This window comes from Rhinatrema bivittatum, chromosome 9, assembly GCF_901001135.1.
Source record: "Rhinatrema bivittatum chromosome 9, aRhiBiv1.1, whole genome shotgun sequence".
In the NCBI taxonomy this organism is placed as follows: Eukaryota; Metazoa; Chordata; class Amphibia; order Gymnophiona; family Rhinatrematidae; genus Rhinatrema; species Rhinatrema bivittatum.
This window is the reverse complement of record NC_042623.1, coordinates 84013154-84038053: the sequence shown is the minus strand read 5'-3', so window position 1 is coordinate 84038053 and position 24900 is coordinate 84013154.

The window sequence follows — 24900 nt, the reverse complement described above, 5'->3', positions numbered from 1 at the left end:
CCTGTCTATTAAATAACTCAAAACGAGATTATATCTCCCTGTATCGATAAATCTTCTGCAGACTATTATATGAAATGTTCCCTTGGGGTATGTTCTCTACGGCTTGTTGGAAACTGTTTCTCTAACTAGTTTTAAATAAAACAATAATTAATTTAGCTTTTTCTATGGAGAAATGACAGTGGGATGCTGCAGCTATCACTGCTCTCATTCACTCTTGAATTTGCACTGTTTTTACAAATTAGCTACTTTTTATAGCATATAGATCTGGGCAAGGTGGTTACTTAGTGTCTTATCACAGCAAGCTTTTACAGGTATTGCTGTCTGCAGGAATATACTTCACTCCTCTTTTGACAGTGAACAGAGGATCTGAGTTAGTGACAGTACGCAGCTCGGTGTTCTTGCTGTTTCACCAATTATTTTCTCTCAAACTCACTATCACAGTCACGCTGTCTTTATTAAATTGTCTCTAATCCCCACATGACAGTTTCAGTATTACTTTTAACTAAACTAGCCTACAGCTTACCTTGCCCGGATATAGTACTGCAATTCACTCACACACACTATTCATGCACTCTTGTGTTTATGCTTTTACTGTTCTTTCTCCTTAAATTAGGATTTTGTTATTTTCTGAGGGCTATGGGAGAGAGCACCAAGACAGTGCCTCTGACCTGTTCAACTGGTCTGAGTCGATTCTAAAGTGCCTCCAGCTTTTGCTATGTTCTTCAGATTCCTGCGCCATGATGTCACAAGGTGTTTATTTTATTGATGCTTGACGGCATCCCCTAAGCAGGTGTTGGTCTGTATTTCCATTATTCTGGGTCTATTATGCAGGGTGTCTGGAATTTTTCTGTAATTTTATTTTTATTTAATAATGATTGATAATTTAAATTCAAATTGTGTTTTAACGTAAGCTAATAGTATTAAGCTGACTGGCTTACCAGTTGTTAGGGAAGCCATAACTATGTATTCCCTAGTTGCTATAGCAGTCCTTTCTTATTTTGGGATGTCTTAACTGGTCCATGACGTTTGGGGGTGGATGGATCAACCAATAATCTCAACTTATTAATTTTAATTTTTCTGTGGACATCTAAAAGTAGTTTTCTCATTAGCTCACAAATTATCCTGGTTCAATAAAATTTATGCAGGTCATTTTCTTCTTTTAAAAGTCATTTTACAGCTGTCAATAGAAATTTATTTTACTCGTTTATAACTTTTAAATTTCATCCTCCAAATTCAGCCTGAGCTGGGGTCTCCAGAGTCTCTCCTGATGCTCATCCCTAGGATTCCCTGGTTTCTAGGGGATTTTTAATGATTTTAGCCCCAATTTGACCAGTCTCCCAAACAGGGCTGTCAGCGATTTTTAATGTCACTCTGGAGATCAGGAAGTGAGGTTGGTCAGGTGGCCAGGATCTTCTTATCTGGCCACCATTGTCCATTTTCCCAAAGCTGTCTAAATTTGCTTTATTTTTACGAAAATTTTGGGGGGGGGGCTCTGGGTAATGGGTGACCCTCTGATGTCATTGTTGATATCAGCATAGCAGGCCCGGCATCCTAACTACAGTATCGAGGCTTCACTGATCTCTCCATTTTATTTTTTTAATTTGCAGCAGCGATGAACAAGAATCGGGGACAGGAGTCAGCTGTGACAGAGTTTCGAGGCAGGAGATGCAGACAGCAGCCAGAGTGTATCGGGTTGGTTGGAACTGCAGCGCATCAAGAGGATCGGCGGCAGGAGCAGTAAGATCAGGTCCAACAGTCAGACAGCAATGCAACCTGGCGCGGGAGGAAGTTGCCGCTGGAGCAATGGCGATTGCTGACACCACCGGCCAGCTGGCTGATTCTTCTCATGCTGTTATCTCCATTGGCGACTCCAGCGACAATGGCAAGAAGAAGAAGAAGCAGGCCCTGGGCCTTGTTGGTGCTGTCACGTGGCCACTCTCTTTGGGGAACTCTGCTTGTTTTGTTTTTTATTTTTTAGTGTCTCTCTTCATAACACAGCCCTGCTTTATGAAGCTCATCCTAGCCTCAGGTCTCGCTTCTCCTCTCCAGGTAATTTATTTATTTACTTTCTTAGGGTACCTATACCCTATTACATGTTGACTAAAAATAACATAATTTGCACAGAAGGCATGCTGCAGTGAAACCACTGTGGCACCTCCTTCCAGAGCAGATTATGCCATTTTGTTGTACCTGTTCCTGGGCCTCCAATCCTAAGCTTGAAACTTCGGACTAGCCTAGATCTGGGCCCCTGTATTGGTACCTGAACTCTTCCAAGCCCTGTCATCAATCCTGGGCTTAATCCTCGGGCCTAGGTTTTGGCCTTGGTGTTGACTCTTAGCTTTGGTTGGGCCCCAACATCATGTCTGAGCCTAGGTATATGTCTATCGCTGGGCCTCAGTGATGGACCTAATCTCATCATTGGTCCTGTTTCTAGGCCTTGGAGTTGTCAATGCTACCTGACCTCGGGCGTAGACCTTGCCCCAGGTTCAGGCCTCTGCTGGGTCCTGTTATTGGACTCAGGTCTGAGCCTCAATGATAGACCCCAGCCTCAGTTTGAACCCTGGTGCTGGGCTTGGCCAGTCACTGGTATCAGTCCCCATCCTAGGCCTAGGCCTTGGCCTTGCTAATGGGACACATCCTTGATCCTCTGGCATTGGACCAGGGCCTTGGCCCATTTTTTTCTTTTAAACTAAATTCAATGGGGCCTTTCTCTTTTGACTTCACTGTAGAATGAAAAAATGAATGAAAGTTAAAAATGAATTTTGTTTTTGTTTCTTGTTTCAAACAAACCTGACAAATGACTGTGATTTATGAAACAAATTAATGAACCAAAACACATTTTTAGACTCTGAAGATCCCTGTTACATTATATATGGAAACACTTGAGACCATCAAGCCAAAAAAAAAAGTCAGGAAAGATCTTGGTGTCAGGGTATTGCCATATTGATATTATTTAATTTTTATTTATTTAAATTCTTTTAATATACCGATGCTCAAGACAAGTCTTATTGTACCGGTTTACAGTAGAACTAGGGGAAACCATTTAACTAAACGAGAGAAAGTTACAATGAACAGGGAGTACAATACAGGATATTTAAGCAAGAGAGAAAAAAGTTTAACAAAACGTACCTAATAGTAATGCAGGATAGTACAAATTCAATTGATTAGCATGGAGAGCTAAATTAACATTTAATATAAATAAGTAATTCGAGCATAACAGATTTATTTAGATATTTGGCTGTGGAGGCATCATACCGGGGCGATAACCTGGGCCAGGAATGGGGCAGTGGCATGGGAAGTGGATATAGGAGAGGAGGAAAGGTAATGGGAGCGGAGTAGGCTACATTGCTAGTTGAGTAGGGTCTCATCAGGGGAATGCTTGTGAGAACAGCCAAGTTTTCAGTTTCTTTCTAAAGGAGAGATGGCATTGTTCCTGGCGTATATCTGGGGGTAATGAGTTCCATTGATGTGGTCCCGCGGTGGACAGTGCTCGTTTTTGAATGGAGTTGTGAATCATGGCTTTGTTTGGGGGAGCCTGGAGGGATCCTTTATATGCGGATCTGATTGGTCTGGTGGAGGTATGGAGTTCGAGCGGGATTGTGAGTTGGAGTGAGGAATGATGATAGATGGTTTTAAAACTGTTACGATTCTGCCCTGCTTCGACAGTATCTTCACCTTATTTCCCTCTTCCCCTGTGCTGTTATTGCTTCTTAGGCAGCCCGGGGGCTGCCAACATCTTGCCATTGCGGCCGGAGCCATTGATGTACTTCCCACGTGGCCAGAGCCGCGCTACTGCAGCCCCTGCAACCCAGAGGCTGTCCCTGCTCTCCACTCGTGGCTGGAGCTGCGCTTCTCCTTCCCTCCCAGTCCGGAGACTGCCAAAGCTTTTTACAAGCAGCTGGAGTTGCGCTACAGCATCCTCATGCAGCCCGGAGGCCGCCCACGCGTCTTACACGTGGCAGGAGCTGCAGCTAGGCATCCCCTGTGTTCACGGGATCGCAGACCACCTCCCTACATTATCTGGTGTCAAGGAGCCATCCGGGTGCAGCCCAAGCAGCTAGAAGGCTGCTAACAATGCCCTCATGCGACCCTGAGTTCGCTAGTCTTATCTCGGGACCTCCGTGGTTAAGAGGCCTGCATCCCTGGTGTCGCCTGGCAGCTGGAGCTGTTCTTCCTCCACTTTCAGCAGCGAGGGAGCCACCTCCAATATCGGGGCCTGCCCTGAGGCCTATCTCTTCAGCTAGGCGTCTTCCTGTACAGCAGGGCCGCTGTCCAGGGTCCTGTATTGCTTCCTGCTTCCTCCTAGGCAGCGAGGCCGGCTTTATCTTCAGTATTTAAAGGAACAGCGAGGGACTGGTGACTTCTGATGTCATCTTTGGATCCGCCTCTTCTGCCTATTAAAGGCCTTTTCTTCATTCCTTCCTTGCCTTCGCAAGGAACCAGTCCTCCTTAGGATTTCTTGTCATCTGCTTCTCAAGGCATTCCATTTTATGTAGGATCCTGTGTCTTCGTGATGTCCTCACGCTACGTCTTCATCTTCATTGACAAGGTCTCCAGATGTCTTGTCTTGATGTCTTCTTTATCCGGTTGATCTTCATCCTGGCAGCGCAAGTCTCCATAAGGTTCCAGCTTCTTATTTTAACCTTCGTCGTAGAGGTATCCCCTTGAATCCTAAACCTTGCCTGGATCCTTGGAGTCTGCATCCTGCCTCCACTTCACGAATGAACTCTATTATCTGATCTGTTCCAGCGTGGCCCTGCCTGGCCTTTATCAGCTGTGTAGGGTGCATTTTAGAACAGGCTTCGTCGGAGTCTTCACTTCATCTCCTATCTTCCCTGTGTGGGGAACCACCAGCGTGGTCCGTGACCTGTCTTCTTTGGCTGAGTATATGCTGAGTCAGCTCTGCCAACTTGTGTGGGGACCCACTAGCGTGGTCCACGACCAGACTACCCCAGCTGTATAGGGCGCACCATCTGCATGGTCTGAGACCAGTCCGGCTAGGTTGTGTAGGGCGCGTGATGTCCAGTATCAACTGAGTTATCTTCAAGCAACTCATGGCCTTCCAGAGTTCCTTCATATACATGACCAGAGTTCCTCTTCACTCCACGTATCCAGATCTCATCTCTTCATGTTTTGAAGTCTTGTCCTACTTCATGTATCCAGAATGATGTTCCACTTCACGTATCCTGAGTCTTGTCTCACTTCAAGTCTTCATCTTTGATGTCCTCATCCTCTGACCACTGTCCGCCCTGTCACAGTTGCTGCTCCGTGCGGCAGGTCTGAAAGGGCTTGGAGTAGTCGGAGGACCACTCATGATACCAACATTGCATTATTTGGGTCTCTCTCTGCTGCGTACAGGTGTGGCTGTGGTCGAGGTCATCATCCTTCCATCTTCAGCCCATGCTGGATCACCTCTCACCTACCTCGGTGCTTGCCGGAGCTCCTCTGCGACTGTATCGGGGCCCAGGGGCACACAAAAACACCAGAGAGGGAACTGCTACCCGTGTTTCCACAACAAAAACTGTCCAATCCATAATTTAACCCCTTGTATTGCTTTAACCACCACTAAACAAAGTATTGCCTAGTGCTATACCAGCCTGAAAATGTACAGCGATAGAATATTCATGCATGGTAAGGACATGGAGATTGAAAAAAAATCTAGCACAATCAGAGAAGCACATGCCTCAACCATGACTTCAAGTCAGATTCCAAACTCTGAGCACATGATCATGTATTATTTATTTATTAAAATATTAGCATCTGCCCATATTAGAAGAATGCTAGGCGAAGTACAATTGATTTATCATTGTGGGTGATATGATCGACAAATGGATATTTTGCAGAGCACAGTGGGAAAATTATGAAATTGGTGCAGGTATAAATGACAATAATAAGACACTAGTAGCTGAAATGCAAGGGAAGATCCCCAAATATTTTTCATGCAGCCAAAAGTATTTTTATCCTTCCAAAATATGAGAATGTGCTTGAATGCATAGATAGTAGCCACAGTATAAAACTGTCAGAAATAAATATTGAATTTCAAAGAGGAATTGATCCATGACCAGTTAATCTTAAGCATCACAGAAAAGAGAGTTCAGATAAAAATGCTCAGAACTCATACATTAAACCTGCAAGAGGCCAGTGGTGGTGGTTGTAAAGTGAATGAAGAAGTACTCATTCATATTCAAAGGATGAACACATCAAAGCCTGACATGTGATTTATTAGACTAATCTTTAAAAATAACTTCTGCAGGTAAAACTGTGCTTTTATGCACTAAAATGGCTTTTTGCAAAACTACCTGCCCAATATGCAAGAAATGTTATGTGCCTATGTCATGTTCATACATAAGTTTACCCGAACTGAATCGAAGCATTCCTAGAGCAAAGTTGGGGAGGGGCTTTGAATTTATGTGCATACTTTTGGATCTTAAAAAATATGGGGTCGATTTTAAAAGGCGCACGCACATGTCCATGTGTGCACAGTTCCTGGCGCACGCACATGGACGCGCCAATTTTATAACATGCGTGCGCCAGCGTACGCATGTTATAAAATCCAATGGCCGCGCGCACATGCACACCGGATTTTAAAATCTGCGTAACCATGTGCAGGTGGCCCATGACTTGTGTGCGCAGGAGGTGGGGATTTTATAACCTACGTGTGGCAGCGCAATTGAGCCTCCACCAGTTTCCTCCCAGTCCGCTCCAATTAAGGAGCGGACTGGAAGGGAACTTCTCTACTCCCCCTCCTAACCTTCCTTCCTTTCCCCACTCCACCCTGACCTCTAACCCTACCTATCTAACCAAATTGTTTTTTTATTTTAGTACTCAGTGCTCCTTCGGAGCAGAAGTATTTTCCGTGTACCAGCTGGCTGCCGGCGTGTGCTTCCCTGGGACAGCAGCTAATGGCCACTGTCCCAGCCGGCCTCTGTTCCGCCCTGCCTTGCCCCTCCCCACCCAGACCATGCCCCAGGCCCGCCCCTTTCTCAAGCCCAGTACTTCTGCACATAATGGGGGATACACTTGTGGCCGGGTCCATTCTAAAATGTGCGCAGTGCGCAAGGCCCAGCCAAGCATATAATCCCTGTTTTTTTATGTTAAAAGCCCTTTGAAAATTTGGCCATAAGTGAGCAAGTAGTCACAAAAAATGTGTGGAGATGTTGAAGGAAGTGTAACATGCATGTACATTTTGTGTGATAATTTTCAAAGGAGACTTAAATATGTAAGAGAGCTTTGAAAATTGGTACAAATAATGTGCATAGTTAACATTTTTTTTATGCACGATATTACAAAATTAGCCAATTTGAAATCAGTTTTCAAAATATGTTACACAGGTAACTAAACAGTTACCTAGATTAAAATGGGGTCTGAAGATTGTTATCCCTCTTCAGGTAAAAATACCCAGCATGGGTTCTTTTGCTTGTGCCACAAAAGGGTTGAGCCAGGGCCAAGGGAAGGCTGGGGCCACTAATGAACATGGAGGGATTTCAGTTTGAAATCCCCTATACAGTGCAGAATTTGATCCTCGTTCACAGTAAGGGCAAAGTCTGCACATACGGAAGCATTTATGTCACCATAGTCCCCCAAAAATGTAAAGGGGCTTGCAAATTCTCTTGCAAGCCCCTTGCAAGCAAGCCCCAAATTCTCTTGCAAGCCCCTTGCAAGCAAATTCTCTTGCAAGCCCCTTGCAAGCAAGTCCCAAATTCTCTTGCAAGCCCCTTTCTCCCATGCTTCAACGGCATGGGAGAAAGACTGATACATCACGCATATTCAGCATAGCTCTCTGCTTCAACAGCAGGGGAGAAAGTCTCATAGTTAACTTTCAATGCATATTCAGCATAGCTCTCTGCTTCAACGGCAGGTGAGAAAGTCAGATACTTCACTTTCAATGCATATCCAGCATAGCTCTCTGCTTCAACGGCATGGGAGAAAGACTGACACATCACGCATATCCAGCATAGCTTTCTGCTTCAACGGCAGGGGAGAAATTCTCATAGTTAACTTTCAACGCATATCCAGCATAACTCTCTGCTTCAATGGCAGGGGAGAAAGTTAGATACTTCACTTTCAATGCATATCCAGCATAGCTCTCTGCTTCAACGGCATGGGAGAAAGACTGATACATCATGCATATCCAGCATAGCTTTCTGCTTCAACGGCAGGGGAGAAATTCTCATAGTTAACTTTCAATGCATATTCAGCATAACTCTCTGCTTCAACGGCAGGGGAGAAAGTCAGATACTTCACTTTCAATGCATATCCAGATAACTCTCTGCTTCAACGGCAGGGGGAATGAAGAAAAGTAGATCTATATACAGAAAAAAACCAACAAGGTCTGAATTATTTAGTCTTGGTAAACAAATAAACATGGGTATAACTTGCTTATTGCGGCGGTTACTACCCCTAACTAATTAAGCTAGATATTTCACTTAGAGGCAGTTCCAACACTGCTCTCTACATTAATGGTGGGGGTAGAAGAGAAATAGAATCAAAAGGTTACTAAGAGCCAAGAGTAACAGATAAGGTCCATCAGGTCTAGAGGACGTGTATAAAGAGGAGGCAGCAAAACACTGCACGGAGCGGCAGTAGCCACAGTAGGGGTGTGCATTCGTTTTGAACTTATAGGTAAAACACAACTTATTTATTTTTTTTAACTTAAAAAAGTGATGAGGCGAAAACGATCGGATTTCCAACGTATTCAACATAGCTATGTTGAATACGTTGGAAATCGTGATTGTTGATCCTAAATAAAAATTTAAACCCCTCACCCTCCTTAATCCCCCCCAAGACTTACCAAAACTCCCTGGTGGTCTAGCGGGGAGTCAGGATGCCATTTCTGTACTCCTTTGTGAGGAGCATGTGATGTCGGCGTCACGTCGGAGTGACGCGGACGTCACGTGATTCCCCGCGCGTTCGCTCCGGGACCCTCGTTGGACCCAAAAGGAACTTTTGGCCAGCTTGGGGGGGGGGGGGTCAGGAGGCCTCCCCAAGTACAGAAATGGCGTCCTGACTCCCCGCTAGACCACCAGGGAGTTTTGGTAAGTCTTGGGGGGGGGATTAAGGAGGGTGAGGGGTTTAAATTTTTATTTAGGGAATCGGTGCACGTATGGACATAGACTCAACTTATGGAATTCTCCATATGTCCATATTGACCGAAATTGACCCCCCCTTTCGACTTATGGACTTATGAACATAAACTTTTGGTCTGCACATCCCTAAGCCACAGATGCATTCACGGAGCGGGATGCCAGTGGCCAGTGGTTGATGTTCCACCTTCATGGAGCAGAAGGATGGAGGGCTGCCATTTCCAAATTACAAAAACAAAAAACAAAAAAAACCCCCAGGGGTGGGTAAGAGTATGTAAAATTAACGGAGAGTTCAAAGGCTATAGGTATTACCAATTATTAGGCTTATTCAATATTTGTTGATAGTTAATGTGGCTTTCAATGCATACTTCACTTTCAATGCATATACAGCATAGCTCTCTGCTTCAACGGCAGGGGAGAAGAAAAACTGATACTTCACGCATATCCAGCATAGCTCTCTGCTTCAATGGCCGGGGAGAAGAAAAACAACCAATAAGGGCTGAATAACATAGTCTGGGTAAACAAATAAGTATGGGTGTAGCTTGCTTATTGCGGCGGTTACTACCCCTAACTAATCAAGCTTGATATTTCATTTGGATGCAGCTCCATCACTGCTCTCTGCATTAATGGTGGGGGTGAAAGGGAATTAGAACCAAAGGTTACTAAGAGCCAAAAGAAACAGATAAGTATGAGAAAAAAGAAGTGTGAAGCTTGCTTGGCAGACTGGATGGGCCGATTGGTCTTCTTCTGCCATCATTTCTATGTTTCTATGTTTCTATGTACCCGCAAGCCTGACAGTCCCACATAAATAGGGACCGTCAGTTTCCGTTCTTCTTTTATTTTTCCTGGGTATTTCAATGTTATAACAACAAAAGAGCCTGGGGAAATATAAGGTTTCCACTCATTTTATAACAAATTCATTTTTCTACTGAATGCTTTTTTTGTTATTACATTGAAATTCCCAGGAAAAATAAAATATAAATTGAAAATGAAGGTCCCTACACATAAATTATAAACACATATGAGCAAAACAATAAAACACACATGAGTAAAACAATAGCGGGGAACACAAAACCCAAAAAACAATGAGAATCTTCATGCTGTACACTCACAAACTGTGATCACTGAGTGGAACAATATTAGGCTGGCACACGATCAGCCTATAGCATAAGAAGTAGAAACTCATCATGTGGAGGGATTGGGGTTAGTTCTGTTCTTGACTTAGGTCTTCAAGTCTTCAGGACTGGGATGCTATGGAGGAAGTGTTTGAAACCCCTGGGAAGAGGAGAGAATCATAATTACTGAGCCAGGGTGGGAGGGAAATATAGTAGTCTAGGATTCCAGGCATCTTTTTCTTTGAGTGGGAAAGAGCAGGGGAAGGATTAAGTAGGAGATGGGATCATTGCAGTTCTTAAAAACAAAGGGGTGGATTTTAAAAAGGAGCACGCGGGCGTACATGTGCGCGCACTACCCGGCGCGCACCCATGTACGCCCAATTTTATAACATGTTATAAAATCCAGGGTCGGCACACGCAAGGGGTGCACAATTGTGCACCTTGCATGTGACGAGCCCTCTCCGAGCTGTGCTGCCTTCCCCCGTTCCCTCCCAGGCCGCTTTGAAATCGGAGAGGCCTCGAAGGGAACTTCCCAACCCCTCCACCCCACCTTCTCTTCCCTTCCCCTACCTCCCCCACCCTTTCCCCCCTACCTTGATGACTTCTTTTTTTTATTGTAAAACTTACTTCAGCCCTGGGGCTGAAGTAAGTTGCGTGCGCCGGCCAACTGCCAGCGTGTGATCCCTAGCACAGCAGCAAATGGCCGCTGTGCCTGAAGCCTCTGACCCCGCCCCTGGACCACCCTGCACATTCCCCACCCCTTTCCCATCCCTTTAGTAAAGCCCCGGGACTTACACACGTCCCGGGGCTTTACGAGCGTAACTGAGCCTTTTGAAAATAGGCCCAGCACGCGCAAGCCCGGTTACACGCGTAAATCCTCCGGATTTTAGTTGCCTTTCTCTTTACTGTCTCCAGTGCAACTATTTTTTTGAGATGCGGCAAACAGAATTGAACACAGTATTCAAGGTGCATCTCACCATGGAGCCATACAAAGGCATTATGACATTCTCCATTTTATTTACCATTCCCTTCCTAATGATTCCTAACATTTGGTTTCTTTTTTGACTGCTATAGCAAACTGAGCTGACAATTTCAATGTATTTTTTAGGGACCTGCATTCGGGGGGGCCGACAAAATGATAGGAAAACCCACGAAATTGTGTGCGGTTTTCGTATTGTTTTTTAAAGGGCGAGAAAGGGCACATTAAAAAAAAACCCCCAAACCCACCCCAACCCTTCAAATTTAATTAATTGCAACCCCCCACCCTGCTGACCCCCCAAGAATTGCCCAACTCCCTCAAGACTTTTTTAAGATGGCGCTGGCTGTCCATTGCTCCTACCATGTGACAGAGGCCAGCCAATGGCACTGATAGCCGCTGTCACATGGTAAGAGCAAGGGGCCATTGTTGCCATTTTGTTTACTGGCAGTTGCTGGCCCGAGAGCGGGAGATAGCTCCCGGTACCCCCGCTGGACCACCAGGGACCTTCGGTACGTTTTGGGGAGGTCATGAGGGTAGCGGGTTGTAATTAATTAAATCTGAAGGGTTGGGGTGGGGGGTTTTTTCGGTTTGGGGCAGCCGAAAAAAAAAATCATCTCAAACCGTGGGAAACAAAATTTCCCGCGGTGTTACGATAATGAAAGCTGAACGGAAAGGTTCGGATGAATCACCTCACTAGTATTTTCCACTATGACACCCAGATCTTTTTTCTGGGTGGTATTGGTAATGCCTAACATGGAACCTAAAAGTTCTATATCTAGCTAGTAAAGTTCTGACTGACTATATTTAGGTACAAATTTAGGGTGTACATGGAAAACATTTTTGGTTTGGTTTGCTGTTTTGGTTTTTTTGGTTCAGATCATAATCCCATTTGTTATATTCAGGTTATTCATTTCAATCAAAATCAATGGGAAAAGCAATGCATCCTATTTTTCATGTAATTTGGGGGATATCATGCAAGTTTTCTGAAGCTTTAAAGATGGCGCGGGGACCGATCTCCTGCTCTTGGTCCATTGGCGCCATTTTGGCTGCCACTCAAAAATGGCGCCGATGGCCCGATAAAAAAAACCCCCACCCGACCCTTTAAAAATGACCCCTTAGCTTCCCCCACCCTCCTGAGCCCCCCAAAACATTTTAAATTTACCTGGTGGTCTAGTGGTGGTCCTGGGAGCGATCTCCCGTTCTCGGGCCATCAGCTGCCACTCATAAAGATGGCGCTGATGGCCCTTTGCCCTTACCATGTGACAGGGTATCCGTGCCATTGGCCGGCTGCTGTCACATGGTAGGAGCACTGGATGACCGCCGCCATCTTTAAAAATGGCTGCTGCCATCGTAAAGATGGCCACCGCCATCTTTAAAGATGGCACCCCCTCACCCCTCTTAGTATACCACTATATCAGAGGAATGTCAGAGAATAAAATGGCACTGGTTGCTCAAAGCGCTCTTAGTTTCACTTTCACCTAAAACAAAATAATGATGTCAATCCATGCAGTTGCCAGCTTGGATAATCTGGTTGAAAAAGTGTTGAAGCATGGTTGGTCCTGTTCCTTCCTTGTCCAATCCCCAATGGGCTACACTGTCTGGCTTTGCTTCCTCCATTTACTTTAATGAGACTCAAACAAATGAGCCAAAAAGATGTTTTGTTTTGTTTTGTTTTGTTTTTTTTTGGGGGGGGGGGGGGGTTTGTACATCCATTCAGCTCAGATGACCCAAATCAAACTGAAAATCAACTTGTTCAAAGCACATTTACATTTAGATCATCCAAATATACGTCCAAATTGATTTTCAGCTGAAAACCTAGCTGATTAGATTCAGCTGAAAATATTTATAAAAATAATCAGCTAAAATTAGCTTGTTATCTCATCTGCTCAGCAGCTCTTTGAAAATTGATCACCTGAAAGGATTCAAATGAGATATATTCATGTCACAGTTCCTCAGGATGAAGCAGACTTGACATATGAATTGCTGGTTCATAACAGCGAAAACTTCTGCATGTGTGCAAGTCATAACTTTTTTAAAGGAAATATGAAATAAAAGTATATGAATATATTCCCATGTTTGAATACTTATGCACTATAATGGATTCTTTTTACTGTTTTTTAAGGTGTATGGTGAATACATGTACTAAGCTTTTTGATAAGAAAGATCAAAATTACAATTCTACTGGCAATGCTGCCCACTAAGAAACCAAAGCAACTTTCCCTAGTATTACAAGGATCAAAATGATAAAGGTATATATGACCTTTAATTCAAAGTCCAACAACAGAGAATGCTGACAATAACAACAATGTTTCATGCTCCTGGTACCCCTTGAGAGAGCACCAGGAGCATAAAATACCATTGCGATGCATCCTCACCTAGTCTGTGATGAAATAATGGACTTTGAAGAAAAGGTCATATACTTTTCTTCTTTGTTTTCCCTTGTCATACATACTGTGCTACATAGTATTTTTAGAATGCCATGAATACTTGCCAAAACAGAGGAAAATTTTATTTACTATACTTTTTTTCCAATATCCTTCTGTGGAACAGTAATGAAGAGTCAAGGTGGTTAAGGCCAATTGTAACTGCAGAGTTTTGTTTTTTTTTCTTTTCACTTGCTACAGTTTGTTAATATATTCTCTTTTGTATTTTTTCACCCCCTGTTAAATGTAAACCGGCATGATGAGATTTTTTCTTGAATGCCGGTATAGAAAAGTGCTAAATAAATAAATAAAAAACAAATAAGACCAGCTTCAACAACCACAAGTGCTTCTACTCCCTTAACATGCAGGGGCTCTGAAATTCCAAGGGAATTATCGTGATGTAGTGCCTAGGTTTCTGGGATCCTGTCACAATGTCTTTATCCTCTCACAGTCAGCCCCACATTTAGGCATAGGCAACATAGGCAACTGCCTTGGGTGCCAGATTTTCAAGGCACCAAATATCCAGGCTGAAGAGGTACCTTCTGCTTGACATAGAGCCATGTGCTAGCACCACATCAAAGAGGCAACACCATGGCACTTTGCCTATGGGTGCCAAAATCTTAAATCCAGCCCTGCTCACAGTCAGGAATTCATGACTGCTTCCAAGTAGGTCTCATCGCTGGGGGTTGGCTTCTAGGGGTATATGCTGTTCCCACTACAATGACACAGCAACTAACCCTTGCCCATTTCTCCCTTTCTGCCTCTAGCTGGCCTTACCACTTTGCCTTAAGAGGGCCTCTCCAGCTTCTACCAGGAGACAGTCTCACTGCCTCCCAGCTTGTTATATCTCATTCTTCTCTTCTCTGCCTTCTCCTTACAGTAATAGCAGATAGGGATGTGCTATCGTCAAGGACGAATTAGGCAATTTCAATGAAATTGCCTAATTCATTCTGGTTCGGGGACCCCGAAACCCGAATGGATTTTTTCCGAAATTTTGGAAAAAAATCTGTTTTGGGTTAGGGTGCGCTAACTCCTGTTAGTGCACGCTAACATTTTAATGCACTAACCAAAATTCATGCCCCCCCCCCCCCCCCCCGAATCACAAAGTCCCGAACTGCAGGAAATACCATATTTCCCCGTGGTGGGCCAAAAACGAAGCCCGGGCATATCCCTAATAGCAGATATCTGCTCAAAACCTGGCTCGTTATCCTGCTTTAATGTCTACAGACTGCAGCAGATATCCACTAAAACTGAGCCTACCAGTAGACTAGGGCAATCATTGAGGAACCTTTGGCCTACTCAAAACATGTTTCCAATACCTGGACAGATCAGGAGGATGACTTCTCTACAACCATACAAAGGTCTATGAAAGGGCTAACCAAACCTGTCCTGGGTACCCCAGAGCCAGTCAAGTTTTCAGAATACCCACAATGAATATGCATATGATACATTTGCATATACTGAGACTTCATGATATGCAATTTTATCTATGTATATTCAATGTGGAAATTCTGAAAACCTGACTGGCTGTGGGGACCCCAGGACAGGTTTGGGAAGTACTGATCTATGATATCTATCTAACCAGCTGCATGCATCATAAACTGCTCTAAAGACAAAATCTGCCTATTCCAGAGGTGAAGAGGAGGAGAAGGAGGTATATGACCTGAGTGAGAAGGAATTGCAGAAGATATATCTCCATTCTCACCAGCAGGCAGTTGAGGAAAGGAACACTTAGATATAAAGACATGTTCAAAGGTGAAAATGCATTTATTTACAGCTGAAAGATGATATTTCTGCATTGTATAGACCTATTTTGTGTCTTGGAATATTTATTTATTTATTTTATTTAAAAATGTTTATATACCGCTTTTACAATTCAAAAGAATTAATCAAAATGGTTTACAACCAAACATACACAATAAATGAACTTGACAAAATAAAAACAAAAATAAAACAATTAAAAGCTAACATAGTGCAGTATATATTCATATCCAGCTAATTTTTTTCAAAGGATATTAGCAGAAAGTAAATATTATATGGTGTGAATGTTTCTGAAAGAAGAGAGAACAGTTGAAGTGAATAAGTGAATATCTTTTTCTTTGGATGGGGGCTCAGGTATCTTGGACTGCTCAAATCTGGTACTTCTCCTCAGAGGTGTTCAGTCACTACTGACTGTGCTTTTGGAGGTCATGGAGACATAACCCTATATCAAGGGTTGATAGCTTCAGGAGGGTATCAGAGGCTAAGAGGGTCCTGAGACCTGACATTTTGGGGGCCAGAGAATGAAGGCCTAGCAGCACTGGCATGCTGCACCTCTTCAGAGGGTGTGCAAGATGAGGTCATCCACCATCCTTGGCTCTGGCATTTTTCCAGGATGATGGGAGGGAGGCCTAGTTTTCATTTTTTGGCCATTATTTTTGGGTGTGGGATTTATTGTTAGATTTGATTTTTCACATGAATGAAACAAATGAACCATAAGAACATAAGAACATGCCATACTGGGTCAGTCCAAGGGTCCATCAAGCCCAGCATCCTGTTTCCAACAGTGGCCAATCTAGGCCATAAGAACCTGGCAAGTACCCAAAAACTAAGTCTATTTCATGTTACCAAAACATGAACTGAAATTTGTGGGAAAAATACCTCCCGAAAACAAACCAAAATAAAAATGAATTTTTTTCCCTTGCACATCCCTAAGGAAAATATTAGAAATAGTATTATATAATAAGGTATAGTGGGCCTATCTTGTAATTCAGTGGCAAGCACTGCGCATTTCCAGGCAGCAGCACCTGGGTTCGATATCTAGACTTTTGTTCCCCAGACCAGTCAGAGTTGGGGATTCTGAGGAGGCAGCATTCAAGGCCCTGGCAGGGGAGAGGAGTCTCAGTTATCGCTTAATGGTGACACCTAGTGGTGAGGTCAGGAGCCAGCCATCATGTCTTCATGATGACTAGGCGAGGTTATAAAATGGGTGGCCCCATTTATGATGATTATTGTGCTGTTGCTTTTGTAGAGGTTAACTCTAACTGAGCTGGTAGCCTGAAAGAACAGGAAGAAACTGCCAGGAAAATGCTATAAAGACAGAAAAGTGGGTGTACAAATAGTCTGTGTATTTATGTGCCCAGCTCTAATCATTGGGTAGAAAAGTTAAACATAGTTTTATTGGGTATGAGCTTTTCACTCAACAAAAAAATCTGAAAACCACAGCAAAGGGAATATCTTTTTTTGTTAATTTATCACTTACTTGCATTTTTGCATACTTTCAAAAATAAAGGTTTTTGTTTTCTATGCAGACTACCAGATGGCCAGGAAGAATGGAGGTGAGAGGTGTCGGGCTGCCTAGTCGCCCTGAATCCCAGTTTTCCGGGAGAAGATACTGGCTTGTGGGACTTACCCTGATGCCTGACCCAGCTGGAGCTGGTTAGTGTCATCAAGAGGCGTGGTGGGTGACGTCATCGGAAGATGATTGCCGCTTTAAAATACGCAGCAGTGTGGCACTGCCACTGCCGGTGCGCTGCCTAAGTTGCACGCGGCTTTATCCAGCTTCATCCAGCTGAGACTGGTGGACTGGGCTTGACTGCTTATCTTTTTTCCCCTTTTTTTTAAATGGGGAAAAAAGGAAGGCTAAACTTACATTTTCCTCTCCTATTATTTTAAGAGGCTCAATGGACAACCACGTTGTTGGAGTGATAGTGTTGCCAATTGAGGACAGTGAGGGGGCTATTTTTTCAGCATCCCTGAGTCCTGTCAGGGGTCTGTCTTCTCCTCCCCAACCATCGATAATACCATCTTTCGATGTCAATAAGGAACAAGATATAATGCCTATTGGTGGCATAGACTCTGAAAAGTCTAATAGGTACCCACAGGCTGGACATTTAACATCTAACCTGTTACTTTTTGTTGATAATGTTGCTATATTGGTTGAAATAGGCCTCAGCAGCCTGTCAATGTTCCCAGTAATGTTACCCGTATTGATCTATGGAGGATGATATCCAAGCTGGATTCTAACGTCTCCCACGTGAATGCATCCTTGTCCTCTATAAAATCGAATAGATTAATAATTGATGAACATACTAAGAAAATCTCTGCTCATGGCCGCCAACCTTCCTGTCGAGGATAATCTGGTTATACATAGTGAAATCGAGAGTATAGAAAACATGATGCTCTCTAAAAATCTGCGTTTAGTTAACTTTCCTCAGACATGGCTGTTGGTACCATACAAATGTTTAAAAAAAATGTAAGAGAAATATTATTATATGATGAAGTAAATATACCGAAGTTATCTAAAATCTTTTATTTTCCAATAGAATTGTGAGAAAAGATAGGATTCAAAATAGTGATGTAGCTGAATCCTTCAGTTTAGGGGTATCTACCTTCCTGGATGAATCAACTGATATTATTAGTTATAGATCTACACTCTTGCTTGAACAAGATAAAGATAATGGGGTAAATTTTCAAAGGTACGCGTGGGCATCCATGTGTGCAGGCTACCCGGATGCCCAATTGGATGCCCAATTTTATAACATGCGCACACAGCTGTACGCATGTTATAAAATCAGGGGTCAGTGCTCACAAGGGGGTGCACACTAGTGCATCTTGCGTGCACCAATGCCCGCGGCCTTCCCCCATTCCCTCCCCCCTAATCTAACCTTCCCACCCCTTCCCCTAATCCTCCTGCACCCTAGCCCTATACTAACCCCCCCAATTCCTTTAACTTACCTTTTGCGCTTGCTTTGGGCAGGCGCTAGTTGCACGCGCTGGAAGCCTGCCAGCACATGATCTTCCAACACATCGGCAAATGGCCCGCTGTGCCGGAGGCCTCTGACCCCGCCTCTTTTTCGAAGCCCCAGGACATAGACGTATCCCGGGGCTTTACACGCATCACTAGGCCTTTATAAAATAGGCCCGGCACACATAACCCCCCCACGCGCGTAGGGCTTTTAAAATCCGGCCCAATGTGTTTAAAAGTTTCTTTAGAAATAAAGATGCGTTATTTTGTGGACAGAAAATTCAAATGTTTCCTGCCATCTCCCGAGCTACCTTGTGTTTGTAGTATAACCTTTCAGGGGAAAAAGTTTAGATTTTCTGACCCTTTACATTTGGAGACATTTTTATTAGATAAGAACCCAGACGAGATAAAGAAGAATGACGACCAGTAAAAAAATTGTAACTCCTCTCACCTACTTCATTATTATTTGGATATTTGCATATAATTATAGTTGTATACCATACTGTATTTTCCTTTCTCCCCCATGATTATGTGTTTTGTATACAGAGTGTTGTTATATGCTTTGCTCTGTAACTGGTGGGTGATATGCTTTGCTCTGTAACTCTGCATTTCATTTGCCTTTTTATTTCTTTTAGGGGTGGGCATTCGTTCCCTACGAATTGGCAATCTGCAACTTATAGGGACATATTTGTTGTATTTGTGGGGAAGCGAAACGTATTGCGATTCCCCACGAATACAACAAATCTTCGCCGAATTATTTGGCCGTCTAAAGGAGCCAATTTAAACAAACCCCCCACCCTCCTGACCTCCCCAAGACTTACCAAAACTCCCTGGTGGTCCAGCGGGGGGTCCGGGAGCCATCTCCTGCACTCACACCCTGGGCTGCCGGTATTCAAAATGGTGCCGATAGCCTTTGACCTACTATGTCACAGGGGCTACCGGTGCCATTGGTCAGCCCCTGTCACATGGTAGGAGTAATGGATGGCCGGCGCCCCTGTGACATAGTAAGGGCAAAGGCTATCGGCGCCATTTTGATTACTGGCAGCCGACGGCCCAAGTGCAGAACATCGCTCCCAGACCCCCGCTGGACCACCCGGGGCTTTTGGAAAGTCTTGAGGGACCCTCCTGACCTCCACAAGACTTACCAAAAGTCCCTCATGGTCCAGTGGGGAACCGACGGTCCGAGTGCAGGAGGTCGCTCCCGGACCCCCGCTGGACCATTGGTCAGCCCCTGTCACATGGTAGGAGCACAAGATGGCGCCGGCCATCCATTGCTCCTACCATGTAAAAGGGGCTGACCAATGGCACTGGTAGCCCCTGTGACATAGTAGGTCAAAGGCTATCAGTGCCATTTTGAATACTGGCAGCCCAAGGTGTGAGTGCAGGAGATGGCTCCCGGCCCCCCCCCTCCCCCGCTGTACCACCAGGGAGTTTTGGTAAGTCTTGGGGGGAGTCAGGAAGGTGGGGGGATGTAGTTAATTTAATTTTAGCCGGGACGAATAAGAATTAACATATAAACGTATCAGTGGCCCCCCTTGCCGAATGCAACTTATCTGTCCCCTGACGAATACGAATCCCAAATGCAATGTACGGCGTCCCTCTGCACATCCCTAATTTCTATATTGTTAAAATAATGGAAAATTTAATAAAGAAAAAAAAAAAAAAAACGACACCCAGATGGTCCTGTGACATCAGCTACAAACCGAGCCAGTTTTGCTTTTCTCCTATTACACCAATGGCTTGTAGCTTGGCTTTTCTGGCAATTTTTTTGTGTGTTGTTAATCATTTCTTTTCAGATTTAGGGCATTCTGTTGTTTTATTTCCCCATTTATATTTTTCAGCTCCTTAATTTCATTTAGTGCCTGCTATATTTTTGCAACATTTGCACTTTAAAACACACATGTTGTACTAATAGCACATAGTTAAAACAACATAGTAACACAGAATGAAATTTCCTTAGATTTTTATGTTGTTTTGCATGAGAAATGATACAAAACAATAGCTAATTTTTTTTACGTTTTTCATGTAGGAGTATACACAGAAAAAATGTTTTGTTTTTACCTTTTAATATTGCATTTTTCATTTTCTTTTTTACTTAATACATATAAGATCATATTTATGCACATACAATCAATTTTATGCAAAGAAACACACAGTTTACTGCACATAAAAAATTACGCACACAGAGAAAAATGACAGCACATCGCTATCTGTCTGATAACCCTATTTTTAGTCATATTCCATATACCACAAAGCAATATTACATCAACAGGAAAGCAGTATGTAGTGTAAAACAAATACCGTGCTTTTTACTGGTCCTCATTTTCATATTTTGAACACCGACGATAAATATGGTTGTGTGTGGAGCTGCCACCTGGCTCCATTTTTTTTCAGGACAGGTTGATCTAGTGTAGGTTTTGCCCCATTGCAAGCTTGGACTTGTAGTTTTGATTATCCTAAGAAAAGAAGGGTAAGTCCATAGAGAAACACCAGGAGTGGATCAGCCTCTTTTGAAGAAAAAGTGGAGCAACTTGCCAATCCTAGCAGTCAACTAAGAAAAGAGAGAAAACGAAGTCCTCTAGATTGAAAACAGGCCCCTAAGCATACATGCTTAAATATTTTTTGAGCAGTTAACAAGACAGCTTTGATTTTTTTTTTTTTTTTGTGCTTTGTTGTGATGTTTAGATTTCCATTAATCCAGTGCACTGTTTGGGTTTTTTTCCCACAAGGATTTGCCAGTAAAATAATATACAATTAGAGTTACAGAACAGATGACAGATATACTACAGAACAGAGCACTTTTTAAAGTGGCAGATCACTTTATATTATAAGGGATAATTTCAGTGGCGTAGCCAGAATTGATTTTTTGGGTTGGCACAAGGTTAACATGGATGGACTGTAGGCAGGCAGGTCTGAGACCTACTAGTTGTGTTCTTATTGATAAATAATGCTATGTACTGCACACTACAATGGATTTCTAAGTAGTTTGCAACAGCCATTATGCATCATGCATGAAACTTTAAAATATTTTACCTCAATTATTTCAAGCATTTACCAGTATTAAAAAACTCTTATTAATCAGTATGAATTTGTAAAAAGCAAAGAAAACAATCAGATCCAATCATGTAATAAAACTAAATGTATGTATTCTTTCATGAATCCTCTTTGCAGAAAGCCAGAAATCATAACTGCAATAAAATATCATTAATCATCAGAACAGGGGCAGGGCAGAGCTAGGACAAGTCACATTACAACTAACCTGAAAAAAGGATTCTGGTGTCACCTTAGCAAAAAATATCCCTCCACTGCTATTTTGTGAAGTAACACAAACTTCTACAAAGAAAGAAACATCTAGAACCTTGCCATACCATACAGTCACAGCACTGACTCTCAGGATTCAAATAACAGCAACCTTATGAAAAAGCAGCAATGAAAATACTACACCAGGCCCTAGAACATTAATACATCACCTACTGGAAAAACAGAACAAGCTGGTCTACTTCAGATAAACTACATGCCAGCAGAAATACTGCACTTCAGTCATACACACAGGCAAAACAGAGACTGACCTTTACCTAATATAGAAATAAGAGACTACAAATTAGAAACAGAAACGTGCAGAAAAAAACAAAATAGCCTGAGAAACTAGACTCTGGACAATGGAATACTGAAGAGCAAAATACAATAATATAAGAAATGCACATTCCCAAAGATGACATATTCAAATAGCTAAAATCTCAAAATATTTTTTTTTACTTTTGTTGTCTGATCTTTGTATTTTTCTAATCAGTTGGTCCTGATATCTTTTTCCCATTTTTCCCTTGTTGCTCATTTCCTAATTCCTTTTCATTGTTTCTCTTTGTCTTCTGTATTCTTCCCTTCCTCACACACACACACACACACACACACACACACAATTTCTCTCACTGACTTCTTCACACATATAAGCTGAAAGCTCTCATATGCTCTCTCCTCCCACACAAGCTCACATTCTCTACATACGCACACACACACACACACACACACACACACACAAGCTCTCACTCTACATTCTCTATCATATACACATACAAGCTGTCACTATCTCACCCCCCCCCCCCCCCCGGCTCCCATTCTTATGCACACAAATGCACATACCCTGGCACCCATTCTCACTCACATACACACATTCAAGCTGCCATTCTCACCCACACATATACACATTCAAGCTCCATTCTCACTCACACATAACACACAGGCTCTCACTCAGATACACACACATGCACACATAAACAGGCTCTCAGACACACACAGGCTCTCACTCATTTACTTATACGTATAAGCTCACGCACATCATGGTCTCCTGTTATCATCGGACTGTGGTGAAATGAGCTCCACCACGGCCCCGAGGGCTTCCTGATATCTTCGGGTCATATGGCCCACCGATCTTCCTGCTTGGAGGGGGGAGGGAGTGGAAGCTGTGTGTGGGCATGCACAGCTTCCACTCCCTCCCCCCAAGCAGGAAGATCAGTGGGCTGTACGGCAGCAGGCAAGGCCATGGGCCCCCAGCTGGTTAGTCTCCACCAGCAACCCATGGTATCTCCTGCTGCCACTGGCCCATTGCCTCCCTGGATATGCCATGCACACCCAGTCACACTGGGCCTGGCCTTGCAGCTCCAGCCCTCCTCTTTGCCATCGCAGGGATGGGATCCCATGAAGGCTTTGCAGCTCCAGCCCTCCTCTTTGCCGTCGCGAGGATGGGATCCTCCAATGGCATTGCTCTAACAGAATATGCATAAGATTTTTTATTTGTGTGTACTACCTCCTATATAAGCAAATATTTCTCATGCATTTTCATTAGGGATACCCTGAAAACCAGACTGACTAGGGGGACCACAAAGATCCGTTTGAGCACCCCCAGCCTTAATGGTAAATCTAACCAGTAATTTTGAGGTAGGCAGAGGGAAGGGAAAGGTTTCAAAACTTTCTAGTGCTAATATGGGGGTTTCCATTCCAGAGTAGTCCACCTGGAAACCCAGAGAGGTTCACCTCAATTAAATTATTTTGACAGCTGTAGTGTCAGTTACAGCCCTTACTATGAAGCTTAAAAATCCCTCCTACCCACTCTGTTGAATAGAAATGAATTAACTGTATAATCCTGAGAATACATTTTTCACCCTCATATACAACTGAGATATGAATCTTTAATTAAAGCTTACAATGTATAATTCCTACTTAATTGCTATAAATTAAATTGACTGAATTTTTTTTTGTGATCAGCAAATACCAAGGACCTGTTAATATAGGATAGAAATGACCTGTAATTGTTACACGTGGACTTTTCCTTTTCTTGCGGTGCTGCAATTGTTTTTCTAAGCATGGCCTCCTTAAAGCCTGAGGAAACAAGCAAGCTTTATTTTTGTTTGTTTCTAAAAGCATGGATCACCTACTGATTAGAAATTGGAATGTCTGCAGTGACAGAGAGGATTTTTTTTCAGCATAACCTTTGTGAGTCACCTAACAACTGCTAGTACTGCAAGTTGGGTATTGATTTGTTATGTCCAGGTTTGTTTTCTATCCACACTATCAGAGAAATCTATGACATCGTGGTTTTTCATTTCAAAGAATACTTTGACGCTACCTGGTGCAGCAGCCACAAAAATTGTTATGTGTCACAGACTTCAGCTGCATCATAAATGATTTAGTAGAAATAAAAAAAAATGAATAAAAATGAGCCCAGGCAATTAAACTCACACTAAAAACAAAGTTTTACCATGCAATTTGGTAATAATAATTGTATAAGCATAATAAAACAGGCCTTAATGTGCTATGTAAAAAATATTTACTTAGGGCATGGTATAACATGCCCTCAATAGCATGGTTGCAGTACTAACATGGATGCAAATACATACAGGTTTACATCACTGTTACCTGTAGCCTGAAATCCCTGGTGATAACCAACTCAAAGTGAAAGGGTGGATTAGCATGGGGAATTTCCTTTCCACCAAATCATTGCAAAACTAAGTGTCCCTCTCCCAAATCTTCCTGAGCACCATCCTCCCCCTTCTCCCATCCCTGTCATCCCCAAAGAAGAATCCACCCTACATACATAGACGGACCCCACCCTCGAGAAGTATCCCTCCATGAATAGGAATCTCCCAATGCCCCTAAAGACTTTCCATTCCTCAGAGATATTCCTAATATAAACCCTCCACCTAGCAGGCTTCCCCATGACCTTTACCCAGACCCTGCTACGTAGCGGGAAAAGTTCCCTTCAGAATCCCCACCAACCCTTTCAGAAACAGGATCTGAATTTTTACTTGTCATTTGTTCAAACTATAAAATGGATAAACCAAAAGAAAGTGTAACATAGATAGCCTCAGTTCAACCCTCCCCCCATATTTCTCATGCCAATGTGGCCTAGTTTGCCTTCATCCTGTGTACCTCCACTGCCCCAAACTAATTAGTAATTTTCCAATTAGAAAAGTCTCATGGCACTCTGAGGCTCAAACTTCATAAATATTTTGGTGCAGCTAGGTTCCCCATTTTAAACAATGTATTTGAAATATTTTTGACCCATTCCCTTGAAATGATT